Here is a 6,000-nt window from a genome sequence, read left to right on the forward strand (position 1 = left end):
TTAGTAACCATTTTTAACTTGTACACAGCTAGGGGTGTTTTGGCCCATTCCCTTTTCTGCTTGTGATTTTAGATCTCATGATGTTTGTTTATGGTTTTGAATCATAGCAACAGCCACTTATTCTCTAATATGGGTTTGGACCATACAATGTATACTCAAACCCAGGGAGGGGGTCACAGGGTGTAGACTTGCAGCCTACCCCTTGGCCCACCAGCTGGTGAATTTGACTTGGTAATTTATTGCAATTTCACCTTAACACCCTCACCATCCTGAGGGTAAAGCAACTATCAAATTCCAGCCACCACCCGCTCCCCATCAGCTGACAAGGGAAGCTGCAAATGTTCAATATTCCATTGAGATCATTCTTTCACCACCCTCCCCACATCTCTATCATTTTGAAACCAAGTATTTTTCATGCATCAGTTTATTGAGGAATGGGATGTCTAGATAATGTGTTACAGTTTTGTTGTGTATTATTTTTTCTTTTCTTTTGCTTTTTATGCATTTTTTTCCTCTCACTTATCAGTTCCTCTGTTTCTCTCTTTTTTTCCCCTTCTGCTAACAATCAACCTTTATTAATTCCTTTTTCACTCTTCCTATTTAATTCTTTCTACATTTTTTACTTTATCTTATCTACTCCTTCTTCATAAACATCATATTATACAATTGTGTTCTCTCTTTGTCTACCATTGGAAATTGTAAATCACTTTCGCAAACTTACTATTTATATTATAGGCAATAATTGAACACATCATTTCTGTGTATTGTGACAAAACTGTACATGGTTTAATAAATGCTATTTGCTTTAAGGATGTATATTGTTTGCATTGGTTGCTGTTAATATTGGTCTCCTTTTTAAAGGTGAGGTACTGAAAACCCTCATGGACACTGTAAGTCTATAGGGTAGAATCTGTACTGCCTCACATCCAAACTGTAGATGGGAAGATACACAAACAACATGAAAAAAAAAAAACAAGAAAAAAATCATCCCAAACAAAACAATATGCTCCAATAATAGAATCCATTGATAATATAGTAGAAGAAAATACAGAGAAAGAGTTTAGAATGTACTTAGTTAAACTGATCCAGGACATAAAGGATGATATAAAGAGGGAAATAAAAGATAAAATTTAGAAGGTAAAAGATCGCTTCAAAAAAGACAGATTCTGCAAAGAAATCAAACAGAAATCCTTGAAATGAAGGAATCTATTAAAAAATTAATTATTCAATGGAAAGTATGACCAATAGACTACACAACATAGAAGGTAGAATTCTTGAAAATAAAATAGACGATATATATGATAAGAAACCATTAACAGAATTCCTAAGATTTATGAGATAACATGAAAAGACCAAATTTAAGATTTATTGGGATAGTTGAAGGCATGGAGACACAAACAAAAAGAATGCACAACCTGTTCAATAAAATAATATCAGAAAAAAAATCCCAAAACTAAAGAATAAAATGGAAAATCAAATACAAGATTTTTATAGGAACACAAATATGGATAGAATTTAAAGGCCACAAAAGAAAAATATCAGGTTATATACAGGGGCAAACAAATTCAAATATTAGCTGATTTCTCAACTCACTCAAAGTTAGGAGGTCTTGGAATAATATTTATCAAGTTTTGAAATAAAATGGATTCCAACCAGGAATTTTATAATTAGTAAAACTTCAGTTTTAAAAATGAAAATAAAATAAACTTCCATGATAAAGTTAAAATAATTAACAACTAGAAAGCCTGTAATACAGAACATTCTCAACAAAATACTTTATGCAGATAAGATGTAAAAAATAGTGAAAATGAGCAGAGGGAGGAACTATACTAAATAAATATTTTATCAAAGGCGAAACTAATTTAAATTAAAAGACAGAAATAGACCAAAAGGACTGAGAATACAAATCATATCTCAATAATAACCTTGAATGTTAATGGACTAAATTCATCAACCAAAAGATGCAGACTGGCAGATTGAAAAACAAGACCCAACAATATAATGTCTCCAAGAGACTCACCTCATAGACAAACATCCACAGATTAAAGGTGAAAGGATGGGAAAAAACATATCACTTGTATGGATCATGTAAACAAGCATGGGTATCCATCCTCATATCAGATAAAGTGGATTTCATGCCAAAATTAATCAGAAGGGACAAAAAAAAAAGCATATTTCATACTGTTGCAGGGAATTATACATCAGCAAGATATAACAATTGTAAATGTTTATGGCCCCTCAAAATGGTGCAGTTACATACATTAAAAAATCTCTTCAATTTCAAGAATCAAATAGACCACAACACATTAATACTGGTTGAATTTAACTCATATAACTCACTACTGGGTAGATCTTCCAAACAAAGGAAACAAACAATAATGTGAAGAAAAAGCCTACAGAATGGAGAACATCTTTAGCACAAGCTCCTGAGATAGAACAGTAATCTCCAAGATATATTATGAATTCAATAAACTTAACACCAAAAAACACCACAAAAACAAAACAAAATAACTCAATCAATATATGGGCTAAGGAATTGAACAGACACTTAGAAGAAAAACTACAATCAATCAACAGATAAAAGAAAAATTTTCAACACCTCTAGCAATTTTAGAAATGCAAATTTAAACTACACTAAGATTTCATCTCATTTCAGTCAGTTTGGCAATATCAAAAATACAAGCAACAATAAATGTTGGTAATGATGTGAAGCAAAAGGAACACTCATACATTGTTGGTGGGCTTGCAAATTGGCGCACCCACCATGGAAAGCAGTGTGGAGATTCTTCAGAAAGCTTGGAATAGAGCCACCATTTGACCCAGCTACCCCACTTCTATGCTTATACTCCAAAAGAGGTCAAATCAGCATACCACAATGACACAGGCACATTTTTGTTTACAGCAGCTCAATCAGCTCAATTCACAATAGCTAAACTATGGAACCAACCTAGATGCCCTTCAAAAGATGAAATGATAAATGAAACGTGATATATATACACAATGGAATATTATTCATACTTAAAGAAAAATGGAATTATGGGATTTGAAGATAAATGGATGGAGCTAGGTTATGATTAGTGAAATAAGCCAATTCCACAAAACCAGAGGCAGAAGGTTTTCTCTGATATGTGGATGCTAATTCATAATAAGGGGATCCAGGTAAGAATAGAAGTACTTTGGATTTGGCAGAGGGGAGTGAAGGAAGGGGAGAGGATATGAGGGTAGAAAGGATAGTAGAATGAATTGGATATTATTAACCTTTGTGCATATGTGGTTACATGACCATTGTGATTCTATATCATGTACAACCAGAAGAATGAGAAGATATACTCCATTTATGTATTTTGTATCAAAATGCATTCTACTGTCAGGCATAAATAATTAGAACAAATATTTAAAACAATGGGAAATGAAGAGAGACAAATAGAAGGATCATACAATGACACAGGCAGAAGGCAACCCCATCAGCCAAGAATTGAGGCCTCAGAATTAACTACCTGTGTCCCTACTGACAATTTATCATGGACTTTAATTTTAGGATTACAAGAAAATAAATTCCAATTGTTTATTCTATTATCCTTTGTTATTGCAATCTTAGCAAAGTAAAGGAAGTTTTGGTAAAGAGAAATATAGAGTGCTGCTACAAGAAATACCTAGAATGTAAGTGTTGATTTGGAACTGGATAATGGGGGCTGAGGATATACCTCAGTTTGAAGAGTGCTTGCCTCACATTCTCAAGGTCCTGGGGTCAATCTCCAGCACCACACACACACACACAAAAACACACACACACACACACACACACACACACACAACTAGATAATGAATAAAGGCTATAGGTATTTTCAAATACATGTTAAAAATATTTGGATTGCCTTGAAGAGATTTCTGGTAAAAATATTGATTTTAAAGGGAATTTTAATGAAGGTACATAAAGAAAAGAACTATAGAAGTTTTCTGTTATCTTAGAAATATGTGTATATGGTATGGTTTGCTATGGTTTGTCTCTAAAAGGTTTGAGTGATGGAAACTTGGCACTCAATGTGTCAATTTTGAGGGAGTAGGACCTGTTAGGTTTGGGGCACAGTGGAATGTGGTTAGGTTGTCCTTAGTGGTCCTCAGGTTGTGGAAGATGTTAAGAGGTAGGGACAAGTAAAGGGCTGTGAATTCATGGGGAGATATCTCAAAAGGAATTAATGGTAGTTTCATGGTTGTGGGTCAGCACTACAGAAGGACTTAATCTTGGTTTTGCAGAGACAGCTTCCATGAGAATAGATTGTTATCAAGCAATGCTTGGCTCCCTTGGTTGCATTTCTTCTTGCCTTACCATGTGATCTCTTCTTCATGCACTTCCATTGTGATGCCATCTGCCATGTGGCCATAAAGCAAGAAGGCTCTCAACAGAGCTAAGAAATTGTTGGTGTAAGCTTTTGATCTCTCAAACTGTGAATTAAATAAATCCCTATTCTGTATATAACACAGATTGGACTAGTGCATGTCAGAAAATATTCTTAGGAAATAGAATTGTTGGTAAAATTACACCTGAAAAATTTGAGACAGCTTTGGAAGTTGGAAATAAACACAAGTTAGAGTTTGATTAAATGGGTTATAAAAGGCCTGTTTTGCTATAAATGGAGCATTATGGTTTATTCTGAGGAATCAGGAAGCAAAACTACAGAGAGCACTGAACTTCTTAAAAATGAAATAAGTGTTCATGACTAGATAGAAATGAGGACTATTCCCTTTGAATATTGAAATAAAGGGCATCTTTGTCACACCATCTCAAAGAACCCAGCTGCATTGTATCTATGACCAATGGCTTGGTGGAAGACCAAATGTAGAACCAATGGACATAATCTTTGGCAGAAGATATATCTAAACTACAAAGTATTCAGGCTGCTATTTAGTTATTATATCTTCCTTCATTGAGATTTATAATGAGACTTTGGGAAAAAGGAAAACAGAGTGAAAAAAAATTAGAAACTTTCACCTGGGCAAATAAGTGTGCTCAGGGTAGAAAAGAAGTTTTACAACTGCTTGCCAAAGAGATTAGCATGGACAAAAAGAAAACCAGATGTCAATCCTCAAACAACAACAACAAAAAATCCTTGAGGGCATTTCAGAAAACTTCAAGATTGCCTTTCTTATGATAAGCCCTCAAATGCAGAAGCAAAAATTGCTTTTGTGAAAGAGACCTGTGCAAGCCTGCCTTGGGATTCTTCTCTTGCTTCCTGGTGAAATGATCTGTGTCCCTTCCAGGTGTGATTCAAATATGTGAAGGCACAATTATGCTAGTGGCAAAACTTGGTGATGTCCATGTTCATGTGGTGCTAGTTCTGTACACAGGCAGAATGTAAAAGCTATGGGATCCTTGTGGCTTTCACCAAGACTTCAAAGGAAAGGCTGAGTGGCCACACATAGCCTGCTGCAGAGGGAGAGCATTCATAGTGATTTCCCTTTATAAAGCCTAGAGGAATCTTGAGAAAGGAAGCTGTTCTCTTAAGATCCATGAAAGTAGAGCTACCCAAAATGCTAGTCTCAGAATACCATAAGTATCAATATTCAAAGTCTGTGACAATAGTCACATGGGCTGCAACCAGCAAAATCTTTGGGGGGAGTCTGTCCAAGGCCATAGGGGCCCACAACACAACCCAGGTTGTATAATATGCCAGACTTAGCACTTGAAGATTTAATGTCTGACCTGCCTTATTTCACACACCTAGGTGGTGGTGTGGCGGATGTCCCCTTTCATTTGGACTATGCCCAGGAATATCACCTCTGGGTTCTGACATTGTATTAGGGACATTTGTGACTTATTTTGGTTTTCCATTCACAGATGGAAGGAATTTACCTTCAATCTCATAGGACACTTTGGACTTGGACTTTTGAGTAATGAAGGAAATAGCTAAAGGCTTTGGGAATTATTAACACAAGGAATGGTTTATTTTTGCCCTTTGAGAAGACCATGAGCCTAGGGGGTTAGTGATGAAATGGTATGTT

Source organism: Ictidomys tridecemlineatus, chromosome 2 (assembly GCF_052094955.1).
Source record: "Ictidomys tridecemlineatus isolate mIctTri1 chromosome 2, mIctTri1.hap1, whole genome shotgun sequence".
NCBI lineage: Eukaryota > Metazoa > Chordata > Mammalia > Rodentia > Sciuridae > Ictidomys > Ictidomys tridecemlineatus.